Source organism: Schistocerca piceifrons, chromosome 8 (assembly GCF_021461385.2).
Source record: "Schistocerca piceifrons isolate TAMUIC-IGC-003096 chromosome 8, iqSchPice1.1, whole genome shotgun sequence".
NCBI lineage: Eukaryota > Metazoa > Arthropoda > Insecta > Orthoptera > Acrididae > Schistocerca > Schistocerca piceifrons.
Genome location: NC_060145.1, coordinates 13,745,718 through 13,767,135, shown reverse-complemented (window position 1 = coordinate 13,767,135; position 21,418 = coordinate 13,745,718). Strand labels below are relative to the sequence as shown.

Here is a 21,418-nt window from a genome sequence, read left to right as displayed (position 1 = left end):
CCAAAGTAAAGAATTTGGCGATCTACAATTTTACATTCGTGATGGCACGAATATTTGTCGAATAAACGTCAGACCGATTCCACAGTCAGAAAATTCGAAAGAAGCGAAGAGTGGAAAGATGACATATTGTGTTCCAGTGCCCAGAAACTCTTACGTTGTCTTCAGTTGTAAGGAAAACCATTGTATTTGATATCAAAATAATGAAAACAGTGGTAATACCACTGTCTAGTAAATATATTCACCACACTCTCCGATGAGAAAGTTGTTACCATTTGACAGACAGAGCGACACTAGCGCTCAAAGCGGTGAGAAAGCAGAGTGTCGCATGAGTCATAATGTTTGTTTTAATTATATTCTACTTAATTAACGGAATAGTTGTTAATTTTGCGTTCAATGCGTTAGTGAGTTACCAAGGGACATGAATTATTGCGAAATGCATGTAAAAATAGCCGAATCACACTGTTTCAATTACATAAGCTGCAGGTCATTCATGAAGAAATACTTTAGAATATGTTTATATACGCGTCTTATTCCCCGTAAAGCAAGAGAATATAAACACAGTTCACGCGTGAGAAACATATATTTTTGTTGTTATCTGATGTAATTATCGTAGGAGTGCAATGAATCGCCCTTTCTTACTCTTCATTAGACTTTCTAATACACAAATATTTCTGTAAATGCAGTTACTTTTGCTTCAAAAGCGAATGTGTTGAAGATATTCCCGTTTGTTGCTCAGATTTACCAACAATTGTGGAAATGCTTTCTCCTGTGTTGGGAAACAGTGTTATTGCTTTTGACGTTTTATTGTCACGTCTGTGTGATTTCCCCTTAAGATACAGTTGTAATGACTTATTTGTTACGTTAAATAATGTAGGTATTACATTTCGTCTAGCTTTCCTAAGTTCCAGATTCACCGATATGGCAGAAAGTGTAGCAAACAGAACTCTGCTTTGTTGGATAGATATACGACGTCTTTTTGTAAAAGGTCAGGTCTTCTGGTGTTTACGAGCAATTTTTTTGTTATTAACGCAAAACGACGACATTTCTCGGGAAATGTCTGTGCATTACAAGAGAATTGTAAATAAACTGTCCTGCAATTGACCTTTTCGTATCTCGCTGGGTCATTAAGCACTCCGTCTTTAGGCCACGAGTGGCCTACCGGGACCATCCGACCGCCGTGTCATCCTCAAGGAGGATGCGGACAGAAGGGGCGTGGGGTCAGCACACCGCTGTCCCGGTCGTTACGATGGTATTCTTGACCGAAGCCACTACTATTCGGTCGAGTAGCTCCTCAATTGGCATCACGAGGCTGAGTGCACCCCGAAAAATAGCAACAGCACATGGCGGCTGGATGGTCACCCATCCAAGCGCCAGCCACGCCCAACAGCGCTTAACTTCGGTGATCTCACGGGAACCGGTGTATCCACTGCGGTAAGGCCGTTGCCCCGCTGGGTCGTTAGGAAAGTAAATAATCACAAATGTGGTGTAACTTTTTAGTTATTGTCGATTTTTATGGCACTACATAAACGACCTATTGTAAAAACTATGTTACACATCAGTATAATTGATAATATTCACACTTATCCGATATCGTATTCAGAAGTACTTAGGAGGAGAGCCAGCATTGGTAGTATTTTTTTTTTTTTTTTTTTGTTTTATTAACCGCAAAATCGATATTCGGTCACTTAGTGACCATCCTCAGTGCTGTAATATACAATTAAAATCACATAAACTATGTGATCCCTCTAAGCTTGTTGACACCAGTGCCTACCAATTTTAATTGTATATTACAGCACTGAGGATGGTCACTAAGTGACCGAAAATCGATTTTGCGGTTAATAAAACAAAAAAATACGACCAATGCTGTCTCTCCTTCCAAGTATATCCATTAGCTGGTCGTGGTGCACAGGACACTCCATGGAGTCGCCAATCAATAAGTATTCAGAAGTGTCGTTTGCTGGTCGCTAGGGGCGCTGCTATCGGTGGGGTAACAAAAACGAGACGAAGTGTCGCGACTGTTGTGTGGGGCTGTGGTGATACTAATATACACTGCCTGACAACGGAAGTGAAGTACCCAGAAGGGGGCAGGAAATGTAATGAAATGAACCTTCACGGTTTGAGAGGAGTGATTATCAAATCGAGTGACGTTTACAAAGAGCTTGGCAGTATGAGCCCACGTGTCAGTTTGAGTTAGCACCCGATTAGGCCTGGATGCACACACTGATTCGGTTGGAGACGGTGTATCGTCTCCTCTCCTCTCCTCTCCTCTCCTCTCCTCTCCTCTCCTCTCCTCTCCTCTCCTCTCCTCTCCTCTCCTCTCCTCTCCTCTCCTCTCCTCTCCTTTCCCGAGGCAAGCTGGCCCACGTCTGTTGCAGCTGGTCTTTCACAACCTGGACTGACAATGGGGTGTTGTTTACGTCCGGGCTCGCCCGAAATACGTACGTACCATCGGGTCGGACCTGGGTATCTTGATGATCTCGGGAGCACATCCAGCATCACGGAGACAGCTCACACAGACACGTGCCGTGTGGACCGGCATTGTCCAGCTGGGAAATGACGCCATGGTACTGTCGCATGAGAGGTAAGACATGAGAACGTGGGATGTCCCTCAGCCTCTGCCAGCCGTGCACTGTCGTTATACCCGAGGGCTGCCCCCGCCATGCCACCAGTAGCGGCGCTGCTCAGGCTCTCCGAAACGTTGGAAGGATGAGGCCTCTGCCCAGGTCGCCCCACCATAGTCGCCAACGGTGGATCATCCGGGTCAGTGAGGAACCGCGATTTATCGCTGAACACCGACGACGCTCACCAACGGTCAATGTTTCCCGGTCACTGCACCAGACGTTTTGTGTCGTGGTGTTGAAGGCAGACTACTCATGGGACGGTGACTCCCTAGTCTGGTTGCTTCCAGTCTGCAGCCAATGGTGCGGGATGGTGCAGAAATTTTCAAGGAGTCGCATTACTTGATCTCGGGTGGCAGGCATAAGAGTGTGATGGCTGCGTCGTGCTTCGTGCACAGTAGGCCGATCCTCTCTTGTGGTGGTCACACGTGGTCCCCCGGGACATTGACGACAAGTTTACCTGCCCCCACATTCCCACGCAGTCCAACGTCGGGCCACTGTCGAATGCGAACGCCCCACAGACCTGGGTACTGCAATATTCGAACAACTGGTCAAATGGGGACCCACAATGAGGCCCCTTCTAAACTGTGTCAGGCGCTGACAACGCCGTCTCACATTAATACGCGTACCTCCGTGTCCTTCACAGCAGTCACTCAGCGCCTGCCATTGTTCACCGGTGCCGTATACAGGGCGTCCATAATTAAAGTTACTGTTTCAAAAACACCGTACAAAGAGAACCACTGCTCAGAATCACGTCGAATTTGAACAGCATGTTGTTGACGTACGGGGAAACGACATGGAACAAAAAAAAAAATTAAGGAAAACTTGCCAATAGATGGTGCTTTGAGCGTCAGAAAACGCGCACTAGAAGACGCGCATGACACGGCTGTTACTCAGTTTGGATCCGAGACGCCAGCATGACTGCCTCCATCAAGGGTCTCGCGCTGCTGCTAGAACTCTTTTACAAGGTCGGTGACTCTGTACGCTAGAATCCCTGCAGAAGTTGCCGAAACTCGAGGGTGTAAAAAAAGGCATTGCTCCAATGCCTCCTAAGCGTCGGAAAAAATCATTACAAATCTCCGTACGTCCATCTGCATGGATGGTTATGGGACATCGGCTGTTCAATACAAAACGTCGAATCAAAACACCTCCAGCAGTCTTCCAGTTTCACTTTACTTTTGCTACCAGTATCAGTGTTACATTACGCCACTTTCATACACACCGACCGACGTTCAGGAAGAATCCCATCTCTTGGACAGTCAACTTTGCAGCTGATGATCGAATGGACTGCTTAGTGACTCTATTGTGGGCCCCATTTTGAATGTACAAGAGGTGGGATGGGTCCTACGCGTCGGTCAGGGCCCAGAAGATGGCGTAATCCAACGCTGAAACTGGTAGCAAAAGTTAAATAAAAATGGAAATTTAGACGGTTGAAGGTGTTTTGATGTGACACTTTATAATGCCTACAAAATTCGAAAAGACAGGTTCATTTGAAGCGCATGGTAATATCCGGAGTACCACAGGGAAGTGTGACAGGACCGCTGCTGTTCACAGTATATGTGAATGATGTAGTAGAAAGCGTCGGATGCTCTTTAAGGCTGTTCGCAGATGATGAAATTGTTTATACGAAAGTAACAACGCCAGAAGATAGTAAGAATTTGCAGAACGACCTGCAGAGAACGGATAAATAGTGCAGACTCTGGCAGTTACCCTGAACGTAAATAAATTGGAGAGGTAATCATTAAAACAAAGGCGTTTTTCGTTGCGACGGGATCTTCTCATGAAATTTCCATCAGCAGTTTTCTGCTCCGATTGCGAAAACATTCTGTTGGCACCCACCTGCATAGGGAGTAGTGATCATCACGACAAAGTAAGAGAAATCAGGGCTCGCACAGAAAAATTTATTTAAGTGCTCGTTTTTCCCGCGCGCCGTTCGAGAGTGGAACGGTAGAGAGATAGCTTGAAGGTGGTTCATCGAACCCTCTGCCAGGCACTTAATTGTGAATAGAAGAGTAATCACGTAGATGTAGACCCAATAATCATGCAGGAAGGAGATGCCGAGTGTGTTTGACATTGTCATGGTGTGGCGCTAACAGATTGTGCTCTTAACGGGCAAACCGTCACAGGAGAATACGACCGAAATCTGCTGACGAGACTGCAGAAGGCTTTCCATGGGAGTGTCTGTCCTCGACAACGCCCTTTCCACGTCATTGTTTCGGCTGCCAAGTTTTACCTCACTCCCACCTCCCGGTATTCTCCTGACACGCCAGCCAATGACTTTTTCCTCTTGCCCTCGGGTGAAGAACCCATTGCCTGGAAGTCGTTTCCAGAATGATGATGAGTTGATTTTCGAGGTGGAATTTTTTCGACGTGACAGTTAAAACTCCACGAGCAGCCATCGTGCTAACTAATCTAGACGATTCGAGAACTAACAGGGAGCATACTCGACAGAGTAGGAGGGCGACCCCGGGCACCATCTGTGTAAACGGGAGAAACTGACTCCAACCACAATTCTGACAGCCTGTCTTCCTTTCATTAAGCGTGAGCTGTTTCAGAGTCCAAGCTCTTTTCGGTAAGAATTCTTGTTGTAGCTCACATATTAGGTTGATGCATAAGTCACTAGCGCTTTTGTTCTGCATGTCGGTATTCCGGTTGCTACGGGTTTATTTATCGATTGTCGTTTCTTATTTGTATTTCACTGTTGCTATTTGAGTTTACATATTGTCGTTTTGTGATTTACAGATAGTGGGTGGAACTGTGGACGCTAAAAATTATGGCGCCAAGTGGAGAAATCGGAACATTTCCGAGCACGGCAAGGAAATAGCTTTCTCGTTCTAAGGTGGATCGTTTTGACATTAGTCACTCTCCTCGTTCAGGAAGGACTTAGGGATTTGATGAAGATGGTTTAAACTCATTAACCCACAGTGATACACGTCAGTGTGTTCGAGAACTGGGGAATGTGATGAACTGTGATCGCTCCACCATGGTGTGGCATTTGCGTGCAATGGCGAAGGTTCAAAAATCTGGTGTATGCTCTAACCCAAACACACAAATATCAGTGGGTGGTCATATGTGCAGCTCTGCTTGCTTTTAATCAATTGGCTTGTGAACAACACCGACCATTCACATACTGCGTCGTTACTGGTGACGACAAATGGTGTCTTTACGCTAACATAAGCAAAATAAATGACTGGTTGAGCCCAAACCAAGGAGCAACTGCTAGTATAAAGACCTCCGTGCACCCACAAAAGACAAAGTTATTCATCTGGTGGCTCAGCGACGGTACGGTGTACCATGAATTGCTTCCCCAGGGTGTAACCATCACTGTTGACATTTATTGTCAACAGCTGACAAGTCTTGCAGACGCTATCCAAGAACAGCGACCAAGAAGACTGTGTAAAGTGATGCTACTCTAAGACAACGCCCGCCCGCATTCTGCTAAGTTGACAAAAAATGCTACACAGGAGTTGGCCTGGGAAGAGGTCATTCCGGCCTTAATGACCAGATCTTGCGCCCTTAGATTTTCACCTTTTCCACTCCGCTCCCTATCGACCAACCGTCAAGGAACTTTCTATCTGCATGAAAATTAGCTCAAAATATGGCTCGAAGAGTTCTTCGCCTCAAAACCACCGTCATGTCGACAATTCCGGATTGGAAAAGGTACCTCAGCGTTGGTAGACTACTGTTAACAGTGAAGGAAAATGTACTGTCTATGACTAAAGTCTCTGTTAAGTGTACTGAAAAACGCTACGAACGTATGCGCCAACCCAATAATTTTGGCGATTCATCGTTCCAGACGGGTATTCATTGGACAAATTTATTATACTAGAACTGACATGTGATTACATTTTCACGCAATTTGGGTGCATACATCCTGAGAAATCAGTACCCAGAACAACCACCTCTGGCCGTAATAACGGCCTTGATACGCCTGGGCATTGAGTCAAACAGAGCTAGGATGGCGTGTACAGGTACAGCTGCCCATGCAGCTTCAACACGATACCACAGTTCATCACGAGTAGTGACTGGCGTATTGTGACGAGCCAGTTGCTCGGCCACTATTGATCAGACGTTTTCAATTGGTGAGAGATCTGGAGAATGTGATGGCCAGGGCATCAGTCGAACAATTTCGGTATCCAGAAAGGCCCGTACAGGACCTGCAACGTGCGGTCGTGCATTATCCTGCTGAAATGTAGGGTTTTGCAGGAATCGAAAGAAGGGTAGAGCGACGGGTCGTAAACACATCTGAAATGTAATGTCCACTGTACAAAGTGCCGTGAATGCGAACAAGAGGTAACCGAGACGTGTAACCAATGGCGCTCCATACCATCACGCCGGGTGATACGCCAGTATGGCGATGACGAATACACGCTTCCAATGTGCGTTCACCGCGATATCGCCAAACACGGATGCGACCATTATGATGCTGTAAACAGAACCTGGATTCATCTGAAAAAATGACGTTTTGCCATTCGTGCACCCTGGTTCGTTGTCGAGTACAGGCGCTCCTGTCTGTGATGCAGCGTCAAGGGTAACCGCAGCCATGGTCTCCGAGCTGATAGTCCGTGCTGCTACAAACGTCGTCGAGCTGTTCGTGCAGATGGTTGTTGCGTTGCAAACGTCCCCATCTGTTGACGCAGGTATCGAGACGTGGCTGCACGATCCGTTACAGCCATGCGGATAAGATGCCTGTCGTCTCGACTGCTTGTGATATGATGCAGTTAGGATCCAGGATGGCGTTCCGTATGACCCTCCTGAACCCACCGATTCCATACTCTGCTAACAGTCATTGGATCTCTACTAACGCGAGCAGCAATGTCGCGATACGATAAACCGCAATCGGGATAGGCTACAACCCGACCTTTATCAAAGTCGGAAACGTGATGGTACGCATTTCTCGTCCGTACATGAGGCATCGCAACGACGTCTCACCAGGCAACGCCGGTCAACTGGTGTTTGTGTATGAGAAATCGGTTGGAAACTTTCCTCATGTCAGCACGTTGTAGGTGTCGCCACCGGCGCCAACCTTGTGTGAATGCTGTGAAAAGCTAATCATTTGCATATCACAGCATCTTCTTCCCGTCGGTTAAATTTCGCGTCTGTAGCACGTCATCTTCTTGGTGTAGCAATTTTAATGGCCAGTAGTGTATTAATTCGCTACATTGCACAACTATATTTGATTAATTCCTTTAAACTGGCCAACTACTGTATAATCAGATCGACCTCCAATTGTGGTATGTTGCTACACCTACGCCAACACACACTCCACGTCCTGTTGCCAGGCTGCGTCAGGCCGTCCTAACCGGTCCATGCAACGCGCCCCCACATCTGGCCCTGGTAACATCTTCTACCCGGCGCTTCCCCTCCTGATCCACATTAGGACTCCCCTACCCGCACCTTCCCGTCCTTCCCTCTCGATATTACCACACACACCCGCTTCTCCCCTGTCTTCCTACAATTCTTCCCTCACCGTATGACTAGTTCTCGCAACAACATATTTTTCTTTTGTCCTTTTCTCTGCGTCTGCCTCTCTGTCCAAGACGCCTTCTTCTCAAGAACTGGGAGGGGTATCAAGTTGAAATTTATGTCAAATACTAAGGTCTACGGTCCCTTGGCGGCATACATAATTTAAACTTCGAAGTCCATGCAATCAAACGATACGGCCATTTACGTCACATATTTGGATAGTCACAAACTCTCTAATCAAAAACAATAGACAAAGTTTTCACATACATGTCGGGTATAAGTAGCCTGGCGGCAAAGCTCCCTCCTACGTATATCTCGCGAAGAGACCATGAGGACAAAATCAGAGAGATTAGAGCCCACACAGAGGCATACCGACAATCCTCCTTTGCACGAACAATACGAGACTGGAATAGAAGGGAGAACCGATAGAGGTACTCAAGGTACCCTCTACCACACACCGTCAGGTAGCTTGTGGAGTATGGATGTAGATGTAGATGTAGAAAGCACGTGCCTGGAAGCCGAGACGTCGCAGGATCCAGTCTTGGTCGGACCACGAATTTTTCAGTCTTAGTTTTAATCCAGGCTTAACTGTCAACGGTGTGAGAAACAACACGCGGTTAGGATTCCACGTCATACTGTTGCTGCCTTCTCCACGCCGAAGCGGCGTCCGATAGCAAGATCTGCATCATGCCGCTGAACCAGACGAAATTAAATAATAATAATGATTATCGTTATTACTATTATCGTACACAATTAGCACAGAACCGTCATTGCTCGAGTCTTACCGGTTTTTAAATTGCCCATTAGCTCCAATGTTGTGTACTACAACAAACCGGAACTAACGTCATTCATTAACTACTGGACGTGTGTTTTACCATTTATTGGTTATCATCGGCCTATAGCCCCAAAAACTTATCGCTTTTTACGTCTTCTATTTTTTCGTTCGAATAAGCTGTTTTAAAGACGTGAAGTTCAGCAAGAAGTACTGAATTGCATGTGATGATTTTTACTGGAATTTAATGCTAACCCATCTGCCTTGAACCACATGTTGATGTTTTCAAACATTTCATTAGTCCTTTTCTAGTGAGTGGTCTAACACTACTTTCATACCTGTGCTTGTATCACCTGAAAAGAGATTAGCGTAAGTGGAAGATCATTTATGTGCATCAGAGACAACAAGGTACCAAAAATTGAACATTGTGGTACAAATGCGAAGTGTCTACTGATAAGTTAGTTTGTCTATTATTCCGTAATACGAGGGTCATTTCAAAAGTACTGCACGGTGTGCATGCGCGACTGTTACGGTAGCGTGATCAAGTCGAAATGCGTGTCACTCGTGAGCGCAACTTTAGGCGTGACCGTCATATATGTTTTTCTTTTTTTTTCTGGTTCGCGTGACTGTGTTGCGAGTAGTTCTGTTTTAAAATGGAAGCTGAAACCGAGTCAGGTCGCATCACACATAGTAACTAGCGTTCCTAGGTCAAAATCGGATGCCTATGTGGAAGGAACCCAACGGAAATTTACAGCGCTCTGAGAGAGGAGCGTGGGAATAGTTTAGAGGGGCGTAGCACAGTATCACCGGAATCTGCTGGTATCCGTGAAGGTCGGGTAAGCACAGCCCAAGAATTGCAAGCGCACCTCTCAAGTTATTGCTAACGACATTTTGAGAGAGGATCGACGAAAATCATGTGAGGAAATTGCATACGAGGCCAGAATGTCCGTTACTTTTGTTTACGGAACCATAACTGAAAAGTTAAAGACGGGAGAAGTTGCTGCCAGATGGGTTCTGCATCATCTGAGTGAAGAACAGAAATCAAGTGGCAAAAGAATGGCAGAAGAACGGCTTCAACATTATCGAACAGAAGGAGAACGGTTTCTGGAAAGGACTGTTGCACTCGATGAAATCTGAATACGAGATTTTGAGCCATAAATGTAGTCTCAGTCGTCACAATGGAAAAGTTCCGACTCTCCACGTTCGAAAATATCCTCCCGTCTACAATCAAAGGTGAAACTGATGACGGGCTTTGCGTATGACACGAATGGAGTGATAGCTACAAACAGAGTTCCCCAAGGGACGTCTGTAACAGGTGCGTACTACATTCTGCTCCTGCAGAATGTTTTGAACCAGGTAATTAGTCAAAGAAAGGGTGGCATGCTTGCACCTTGTGTCCTCGTCTTGCACGTTAACGCAAGACCCCATATTTCTCTAACCGTGAGAGAAACTCTCAACAGATATGGATGGGAAATATTTCTCCACCCGCCAGTGCCTCCCACCAGACTTTGATTTGTTTCCCAAATTGAAGGAACAATTCCGAGGAAAACGTTTTGATACGACTGGTGAATCTTCCAGAGACGTGACCCAAGTAAACAGATAGCTCAACAACGAAGCTGTCGTATCCTGAATATATCAGTTGCCGAAACGTAGGGAAGCTGTCATAAGCAGGAAATGAGATCATATTGAAGGCCTCTAAAGGTATTTTGTAAAATAAATTATTTTCTTCAATTCTTTTGAAAGACCATCGTAGTTTACCTTTTGCGTGAGGATATCTTCATAAACATTAGCTAAGTCACAAAATACTTCCCATAGCAGCAATTTATGATGTATTGATTCTAGGACACCCCTCTCTTAAGATAAATATAACGTGTTCAGCTGAACATCCTTTTTGAAATCAATGTTCGTCCTCTACTGGTAATTCGTTACCTTAACAAGCGTTTAAAAATATATTTTATATGATAATCTCAAACGTTTTTGAAAATATTGGAAAATGAGACGAATTAATAATTCTTTGCTGCTGTTTTATCCCCCTTCTTTCGAAATGGCTGATAATAGCATATTTAAAATTCTTCAGGAACTGCGCGCTAAACGACTCTATTAACAAGATCCAGGATAGGAGGGTTAGCAGCACCAGTAGTAAATTTTTAAACTGTTTAGTGCTATTTCAGCTACTATGTAGCCACCTGTAGTGCAGTTATAACCACATTTTAACTGTCTGTTATCTGTAATGGCAACGTGGTACAACGTGCTATTTTATTTACGATCAATCATCATGGCGTCGATATAATTTTACTGAAGATAGCTACACAGTAGCTGAAATCGATGTGCATGAAACTGCTTTCGTATCTGCCGTACTGAACAGTACTTTTAGCATTTTTTTAAAGATGTTGCTTTATTCCTATGTTGTAATTTTAAATAAAATATTTTCTGTTGTTAGCAAGAACAAGCTGATCAGCGTAGGGGCTTACGATCTTCGACGATTCGTGTTTCGTACTGCCAGCTTTCTTTTATTGTCAATATGCAATGAAGCGCCAGGCAAACTGGTATAGGCATGCGTATTCACATACAGAGATATGTAAACAGGAAGAATGGTTCAAATGGCTCTGAGCACTATGGGACTCAACTGCTGAGGTCATTAGTCCCCTAGAACTTAGAACTAGTTAAACCGAACTAACCTAAGCACATCACAAACATCCATGCCCGAGGCAGGATTCGAACCTGCGACCGTAGCGGTCTTGCGGTTCCAGACTGCAGCGCCTTTAACCGCACGGCCACTTCGGCCGGCGTAAACAGGAAGAACACGGCGCTGCGGTCGGCATCGCCTATGTAAGACAACAAGTGTCTGGGGCAGTTTGTTTGATCGGTTACTGCTGCGACAGTGGCTGGTTGGTAGGGTGAGGGGGGGGGGGGGAGGAGGAGGAGACCAAACTACCAAACTGCGAGGTCATCTGTCTCATCGGACTAGGGAAGGATGGGGAAGGAAGTCGGCCGTGCCCTTTCAAAGGAACCATCCCGGCATTTGCCTGAAGCGATTTAGGGAAATCACGGAAAACCTAAATCAGGTTGGCCGGACGCGGGATTGAACCGTCGTCCTCCAGAATGCGAGTCCAGTGTGCGAACCACTGCGCCACCTCGCTCGGTATGCTGCGACAGTGACGGATTATCAAGAGTTAAGTGAGTCTGAACGTGGTGTTATAGTCGGCGCACGAGCGATGGGACGCAGCATCTCCGAGGTAGCGATGAAGTGGGGATTTTCCCGTACGACCATTTTACGAGTGTACCGTGAACGTCAGGAATCCGGTAAAACATCAAATCAGCCGACATCGCTGCTGCCGGATAAAGATCCCACAGCGGGACGAACGACGACTGGAGAGAATCCTTCAACATGCTAGAAGTGCAACCCTTCCGAAAACTTCTGCAGATCTCAACGCTGGGCCGTCAACAAGTGTCAGCATGCGAACCATTGAACGAAACATCATCGATATGGGCTTTGGAAGCTAAGTCCCACTCGTGCACCCTTGACGACTGCACGACACAAAGCTTTTACGTCTCGCATGGGCGCCAACACCGACATTGGACCGTTGGCGGCTGGAAACATATTGCCTCGTCGGACGAGTCTCGTTTCAAATTGTATCGAGCGGATGGGCGTGTACGAGTATGCAGACAACCTCATGAATCCATGCACCCTGCATGTCAGCAGGGGACTGTTCAAGCTGGTGGAGGCTCTGCAATGGTGTGGGGCGTGTGCAGTTGGAGTGATATGGATCCCTGATACGTCTAGATAAGACTCTGACAGATGACACGTACGTATGCATCCTGTCTATCACCTGCATCCATTCGTGGCCATTGTGCATTCCGACAGATTTGTGCGATTCCATCAGGACAATGCGACACCCCACACGTCTAGAATTGCTACAAAGTGGCTTCAGGAGCCCTCTTATGAGTTTAAAGACTCTAGCTGGCCACCAGACACTGCAGAGATGAACATTAAAATTGAGCATATCTGGGATGCCTTGCAACGTGCTGTTCAGGAGAGACCTCCACCGCGTCGTACTGTTAAGGATTTATGGACAGTTGTTCATGATTCATGGCGTCGGTTCCCTCCAGCACTACTTCAGACACAAGTCGAGTCCATGCCACGTCGTGTTGCGGCACTTCTGCGTGACCGCGGGGGCCCTACACGATATTAGGCAGGTGAACAAGTTTCTCTGGCTCTTCAGCGTATATTCTTCTTCTTTCGCAAATGTAAAGAGGAAATGACGACCAGAAGTAGTGTCTGAAGTAGTGCTGGAGGGAACCGACGCCATGAATCATGAACAACTGTCCATAAATCCTTAACAGTACGACGCGGTGGAGGTCTCTCCTGAACAGCACGTTGCAAGGCATCCCAGATATGCTCAATTTTAATGTTCATCTCTGCAGTGTCTGGTGGCCAGCTAGAGTCTTTAAACTCATAAGAGGGCTCCTGAAGCCACTTTGTAGCAATTCTAGACGTGTGGGGTGTCGCATTGTCCTGATGGAATTGCACAAATCTGTCGGAATGCACAATGGCCACGAATGGATGCAGGTGATAGACAGGATGCATACGTACGTGTCTGGCGTGAGGTCAGTCGCTCGACGGCGCGTTTCGGCGCGGGCCCGCCCGTCGCCGGCGCGCCGTAAGGCACGGAAGCTCGCACTGGGGCGTATCGCTTCTCAGTCGGGTGTGCCGCGGCAGTCCTCACAGGGGAAGTGAAGCGTCTCTTATAGCCTCTCCTTCCCAAGTGGCTCTTTCCGCCTTCCCGTGGTGCCAGATGTTAAGCTCGGCATTCCGCCTTGCGACAAAAGGGAGAGCTGCGACCCAACCCGATGCGAAAGCGAAGGGTGCGTGGCACAGGGGGAGCTGTGTCGAGGGACCGAACACCAGTCCCTTTCTGTTCGCAGGGCACAGACCAGCAGGTGCTCTGCATGCCGGCGACCTCGTTTGTCGGCGTGGGATCGCGGCGCGAGTCGGCAAGGGTGCTTCGCCGCGCCCCTGGGTAACCGGGGCGTGTTCTGCCAAACCCAGGAGGTGGTGACATCGCCTGGGCCAGGTTAGATGGGCCCAGACCGCCGAACGACTGGACCACCGACCCACCACCTGAGTAGGAGTGGGTCCCTGGCCTTCTGGTGGAAGCTCGGGCTAGTAGGCGGCGAAGGGCGAGAGGTGCATCCGCCTCTCCGGAGTGCGGGGTGCAGTTGCCGAGGAGCGTCGAGTGAAATCGTCGGCGACGAGGCCATCGATGGGGACCAGTGCGCTGGCGACGGCGCGCTGAACCCGGCAGTTCTGGAATGCCCTTGACCTAGGGGCGAGGTCGGTGGGCGAGCTGCAGTAGTCCCCCCCCCCCCCCCCCCATGTCAGAGGAGCCGGTCCGGGGTAAGAGACGGGCTCCCACCTCTTTTATTCACTCGTTCAAACATGGAGACGCCAGAAACGAGTGAGTCGAGTGCGCTATCGCGAGCTTCAGTGATGCCTGTACCTGCTCCCCAGGACGAGTCAGGACAGGTAATGGAGGAAAACGTCTTGCAGAGACATAATAGAATTACTTTGCTCCTTGAGAAAAATATCAAAAATGGAAAAATCAGCCAGGCGGCACTAACAACTATTAAAAATGAATTGGCGGCGTGGGCCATAGCAAACGCCAAGCTCGAGGGCCGTGTTGAAGAGTTACAAAAGGAAAATGAAAGATTGAGGAAACAACCGGCCAAGACCTGGGCAGGGGTGGTCGCACAAGCGCCACCGAAACCACAAACAACCAGGGATACAATTGCAAAGATAACTAAAAGGGCTGACACAACAGTCTTTCTAAGGACCTTACCCGGCAAGGACACTAGTGTAAGGAAAATACAGGAGCTACTCACCACGACAGTAAATCCGATAAAAGATAAAATCAAAATAAATAAGGTCAAACCAAGCAAGAACTCTGTAATAGTAGAAGTGGCCTCTGAAGAGGACAAGGTTAAACTACTAAATAATGCTAAACTAAACTCGGTGGTCAAATGCGAGCCACCGAGGAAGAGAAACCCTTTGGTCATCTTATATGATGTACCGACAATTATGTCAAATGAGGAGATTCATGAAACCGTGAGGGCACAAAATTTCGAAGAAATGACAGAGGATGAATTTAAAGAAAGCTTCAAATTGAGATTTAAAACAGGACCTCGAGACCGTGACGTGGTTCACCATGTCGCAGAGGTCTCAGCTCAAATGTGGAAAAAGATTACTACAATGGGCAGACTCTACATCGGCTTTCACGCCATAAACACACGTGACTATATTGTGGTACCGCGTTGCCACAACTGTGGAGATCTCGACCACGTTCTGAGGCATTGTACCAGGGGGTCGGCCTGCTCAAAATGTGGCGAAGACGGACATGTCCGTAAAGATTGTAAGGCTACAACAGTCTGCATCCCTTGTAAAAGAAGGGGCAAAAAACCTTGTGGCGCCACTGGGCGGAATTGCCCCACCTACAGACTCTTAGAGCAAAGGTTAATCTCAAGGAGAGACTATGGCTGAACAAGCCAAAGCACACAGGATGACCAAAAGAAAATCTCCGAGCAAAAGGAGGAGGGATGCCATGAGGGCAAGTGCCTTTAAGATGTTTTTGAGGTCGCTCACTAACGCCTCAGTCACTACAAAGGATGAGTGCACTCAGACGGAATCCACTACAACTGACAGAGGAACTCAAACTGAGCCTCTTATAGTCAAGTCTCCCTCCTCCCAAAGCCGGAGGACTACGCCGACCAAAGATCAACGGCAATGGCATCCTGTAACAGAGACAGTGGCAATCTCAACGAAAGATAACAGTAACACAAAACAACCACTACAGGAGAATACAATAACTAGCTCCAATGAACTAGCCACGAAAGATCCTGTCGTGAGATTGCCACCCATCGACCCAGTCAGGGTCTATCCAAACCTTGAATTTACCATGCAATTAGCGAGACTAGAGCAGCCGACTACCCTGACCACTGCCTTAAGACACGTGGTCCGGGTGGGACACGAAAATGGTAGGAGAGTCACCTTCTCGGTAATGGAGGCCGTAGACAGAATCCAGCTAAAGTCAGTGAATCTCCCCACCGACTTCGGAGCCCTGCGGGACTTACTCAAGAAACTTTTTGAAAGACGCGGGGAAAAGTTTGACTTGGACGACATTTACGTACAAGCAGTTCTAGCAAATGGACGTATCATGTTTGACTGGAATAAGACCTGGCCAAATGACAGAATACATACATATTCTCCATAATAACTAGATGACAAAAATCACCATTGGACAACTAAACGCCCACAACAGTAGACTAGTGATGCAGGAGCTACGTAAGGAAGTGGAGGAGAGGAGACTGGATCTGATCTGTCTGCAAGAGCCGTACTCCCTAAATGGGAAATTAGTATTTACAGCCGCGACATGGCAAGTTATAAGTAGTGGAGAAAACCCAAAATCGGCAATAATTATAACTAATAGAATTATGAGAGCCATAGTTCTCACACAATTCTCATCCAGCCACTGCAACGTCGTGGAGCTGCAAACTCCATCTGGCACCATCGTCCTTATCAATATGTATTTTCAGTATGCTGACGAAATCGAAATACATTTAGCACATCTTACCACAGTCATCACGGCGTTGCGGGGGCGAAAAGTAATTATAACTGCCGATATAAATGCAAAATCCCCCCTATGGTACAGCGGCACCAGGGACTCAAATGGAGAGAAGGCAGAAGAGGCTATTATGGCCTTGCAGCTGGTGGTAGTAAATAGACCTGGAAATCCTCCGACTTATGTGGCGGGAGGTGGCCAGGGCACAAACATTGACGTGACCCTGGCTACGCCCAACACGGTGCACCTAATTCAGCAGTGGGAAGTGATAGAGAATGCTACCACCAGTGACCATAATCTTATCTCTTTCAGTGTGGGAAACAGGGAGAGTCGCTGGGCAATGGGGTGGGAGGTGCAATATAACTATAAAAGAGCCGACTGGGAGAAACTTGCCAGGGAGTGCGACATTCCTGGACTGCCAGAAGGTGACGGACTTTTGGACATCGACATTGACAAAAGAGCTGAAGAACTGACTACAGCAATAACTCGAGCAGTGAAGGCTGCCGTACCTACTAGGAGGAAGGCCATAGCGGCCTCTCCGTCACCATGGTCAGCCGAATTGGAGGAGATGCGTCGGTCTGTCAGAAGGCTCAGGAGGTACTACCAGCGCAGTGTCGTCTGGCTTGAGAGACAAAGATGGCTGCAACTGTACCGAGAAGCAAAAGAAAATTTCCACAAACACTTACGAGAAGTACGATCCAAAAGTTGGGAACACTTTGTTCTAAACCAACTTGCTCTCGATCCTTGGGGAATTCCCTACAAGCTTGTCCGAGAAAAAATCCGCTCTCCGATGGAGCTCTCAACCGTCAGGCGTGGGGACGGGATGACAGAATCTTGGCAGGAAACTGCCGAGGTTCTTCTCCAGTCCCTGCTGCCTGATGATACAGCGGAGGGAGAGACAAATGAACAACGGCAGCTGCGAGAGCACTATAGAAGCAATATATATGGAAATGATACGGCAGTCTACCCATTCTCTGAAGAGGAGGTAGCTGCCCACATAAAAACCCTGAAGATAGGGAAAGCTCCCGGGCCGGATGGCATTGTGGCGGAGGTGGTGCAATTCCTGGCTCCCCAGATAGTCGCCCCTCTAACTTACCTATACAACGAATGTCTGAGGCAGCAAAAGTTCCCTCAAATTTGGAAAAGGGCAAATGTAGTTATCATCAAAAAAGGAGCCGATAAAGACCCAGCAGAAACAAAATCGTACTGGCCAATCTGCCTGCTTGATCTGCTTGGGAAGGTTCTGGAGAGATTGCTGGCTGACAGACTGGCTGCGCACCGAGTGCTGTGCGGGATGAGCAGCAGGCAATTCGGCTTTAGGCCGGGGCGTTCGGCATCTGATGCAATCGCCCTGGCGGCTGAGGTCTGTGGCTCTACCCCGTACAAGTACGTTGTCGGCATCATGGTGGACATAAGTGGCGCCTTCGACAACCTGTGGTGGCCTTCGCTCTTCTCCTGTTTACGGGAGAAGGAGTGTCCATGGCCGCTATATGGGTGTCTGAGGAGCTATTGTGAGGACCGGGAGGTCTGGTTATCATCCCCCAGCACAAGGGTAAGAAAAACAATCACGAAGGGATGTCCCCAGGGCTCCGTGCTAGGTCCCCTGTTCTGGGACATCCACATGGAACCTTTATTGGATAAATTACAGCAAACTAATGAAGTGCTGGAGGTGATAGCCTACGCAGATGACCTCCTTCTACTGGTTGGCGGCCGAAGCCGAGAAGACATTGAGCCTAAGATAGAACGAGCAATACAAACATTACAACATTGGTGCCGGAATACTAAAATGACAATTTCACCGACTAAATCAACGTACCTCCTTCTAAAGGGACAGCTAGTAAGAAATCCAACTGTCAGGATAGAGGGCTTACCTGTTCTTAGGCGACGAGAGACTCGATACCTGGGTATCATCATTGATGAGAAGTGGTCATTTGGCAGACACATTGAAACCGTAACACAAAGAGCTTTACAAGTACTCAATAACCTCATCTCCATTGGACACAAACGCTTCCACCTTCCACCGCATCTCATCAAACTATATCATAACAGCATACTCACCTCCATAGTGGGTTACGGTTCAGGAGTCTGGGCACACAGGCTCACGAGGGTGGTGCCTGCCATGACAGTGAGAAGAGTGCAGAGGAATATGGTTATGAGATCAATGGGGGCATATAGGACTACACCGGGAGGAGCCCTGTTAGTCATAATGGGACTCTGCCCACTAGATATCAAAATTCGGGAGCAGGCCGCCTGGTACTGGGCAAAAAAGGGGAACTTGGACAAGATAGAGGAAATTCTAGGGAGTAGGACCGACAACAAAGTTGAGATCAGATTAAAAGGGGAACAGCTATGGCAACTTTCATGGGCAAGTGAAGAAACAGGACGTAGGACCTTCGAATTACTGCCAGACGTCAGGGAAAGAATAGAAATGACTTATTTTGAACCAACCAGGGGACTCATCCATTTTCTCACTGGACATGGACCCTATTCGACATATCTATGTCGATTTGGGAAAAAGGCGACACCTACGTGTGACTGTGGTGCTCCGGAAGGCACTCCTGACCATGTGGTCTACGAGTGCCCGCTCTTCAATGATGTGGCCTCAGAGTTACGCGAACAACTACCTCATAATAACACATACAGACTGTTAAGACATCAAGACACCTTTCGGACCATTAACAAACTGGCTAACGCGGTTTCACAAAAAGTCTTAAGGGACTACCTGAATGAACCACATTAGCACATGATTAGGAATCTATTAAATCACTGATCAAGACAGCACCTTATTCCCAATCCGCCCGGGCACGGAAAGGTCGACTCTTCAGTCTAGAATCCGCCGAGCCCCGGGATCAGGGGGAATGGGGAGCAACCCCACCGATCCAGACAACGCACCCAACTGTGACATTAGGTTAATTGTAGTTGTAGAACCTAGTTTATAGATACTTTTAGGAACCTGCAGCGACCAACTCCATGGCCTGCCCAGTGTCAGGGGCACGCCCATTGGGGTTAGCTCAATGGGCAAGGCCTAATAGTAGGTTTATACTATTAGCTGACACCTTTGTAACGCTGCAGGCTTAGTGACTAGTACATAGTTAGTTTAGTTAGGTCACATATAGTCCATAATTAACATACTAACTGCCCATTGTAGTTTCCAATGTACTTTGCTATTTGCTACTAACTAGTTACTAACTTATATTTAGAAAAGCTGCAATTGTATTGTATAAATGTATGAGATCTTCGGCCCACTAATCAATTAAGGCAGTGGGCTACACTGTATAAATAATATGATATGGAAAATAAAGTTTTTTTAAAAAAAAAAAAATGACGACCACACATACGAGATACAGTCACGTTGATGGCACCGCTGCCTATGTCCGATGTCAACGTGCGTCTCTCAGAGACGCCGTGTGGCGGCACTAGCTGTATTAATCGTGTTGGGGGGACGCGGAGAGACTGCAGCCATTGTCGTAATGCAGGAACGGAGCGATTTATCTGACGTCCGAAAGTGCATGATCAATGGCTTTCGAGCCAAGGGTGGAAGCATTTCCGAAACTGCTGAGTTGTAGACTGTTCGCGTGCCACCGTGGTTAAAATTGACTGTGGGTAGGAAAGTGGCGCTATCCAAACTGTGGTGCGCCACAGGCTATAGATCAAGGGATGAACGACGGCTGCGGAGACGTTTTCGCGGCAAATAGACGTGGAATTGTCGAGCAGCTGTTTGCCCAGATGAACCGAGGGGCTACCACCAGTGTCTCCTGAACGAACGTTCAGCGAACGTTGCTGCGTATGGGCCTCCGCAGCAGGCGTGTTATTCATGCATGCATGCTCACTGCGGTTCATGCGTGACGAAGGCTGCAATTTGAACGCCATTACATGAACTGCGCCTTCGGTGAGTGGCGGCAGGTGGTCATTTCAGATGAATCACGTTTCATGCTCCATCGGACACATAGCCGTTGACGTGAAACGTCTGAAAGCCAACACCCTGGAACAATCGTCGGAAGAGTCCAGGATGGAGGGCATTCCCTGGGTGATCTCGTTGTTCTCGAAGGCACAACAAATCAACACAAGAGTGCACCTATACTTGGCTACCATGTGCACCGCTACATGCAGTTCGTTTTTCTTCAGCTCGATGGCATCTACGATCACGACGATTCAACGACTCACAGAGCTCGCAGCATACATGCGTGGTTCGAAGAGCACCAGGTTGAGTTTACCGTACCACTGGCCGCCAAAGTCTCCAGGTTTAAATTAAACAACCGACAATCTGTGGGACCACCTCTATCAGGCTGTTTGCGCAATGGATCCTCCACCGACAAACCTAGCGCAGCTGCTGGCGGCCCTGGAGTCAGCATGGCTCGACATCTTTGGCGGTGCCTTCCAGAACGCCGCTGACTCTCTTCCTGCACGTTTCGCAGCTGACCGCCCTGCAAAGTGTGGTCACTCTGGCTTCTGACAGACGGTCACAGTAATGTGACCGGACTCAGTACTACTTAATTACTGCTGTAAGACCGATCTGTTTGCCTCATTCCGCGTGGCAAGCCTTCACAATGCGTAAAAGAAGTGTTGGCTTTGGGTCAGGATTGCATGGTTGCGCCTTCACTCTAAAGCAATTCTCAGAAATGTATGCTGAAAAGTTTAAGATCGATGTAGTAAAGATAATGAACAGGTTGTGGGGTCAGAATTTCTTCAATCCAAAGACAAAGAAATGGTCAAAACAGAAGGAAGTGGACAACAAGGGTTCTTTCTAACAAAGTGTCAGGTGGGTTTTCAGAAAGGCTTTTCAACAGAAAATGCTATATACGCTTTCACTGATCAAATATTAAATGCTCTGAATAACTGGACATCACCCATTGGTATTTTTTGTGATCTCACAAAGGCCTTTGATTGTGTAAATCATGGAATTCTTTTAGATAAGCTAAATCATTATGGTTTGAGTGGGGCAGTGC

At 47.4% G+C, this 21,418-nt stretch overlaps 1 protein-coding gene and 1 pseudogene across 1 annotated transcript in view; both read right to left on the bottom strand.

Annotated features, from left to right (window-relative positions):
* Positions 1-21,418, bottom strand: part of LOC124711449 (myrosinase 1-like) — a 538,885-nt gene that overhangs the window by 140,034 nt on the left and 377,433 nt on the right. The gene's annotated exons all lie outside the window — the stretch shown is intronic.
* LOC124712715 lies at positions 1,329-1,445 on the bottom strand (annotated as a pseudogene).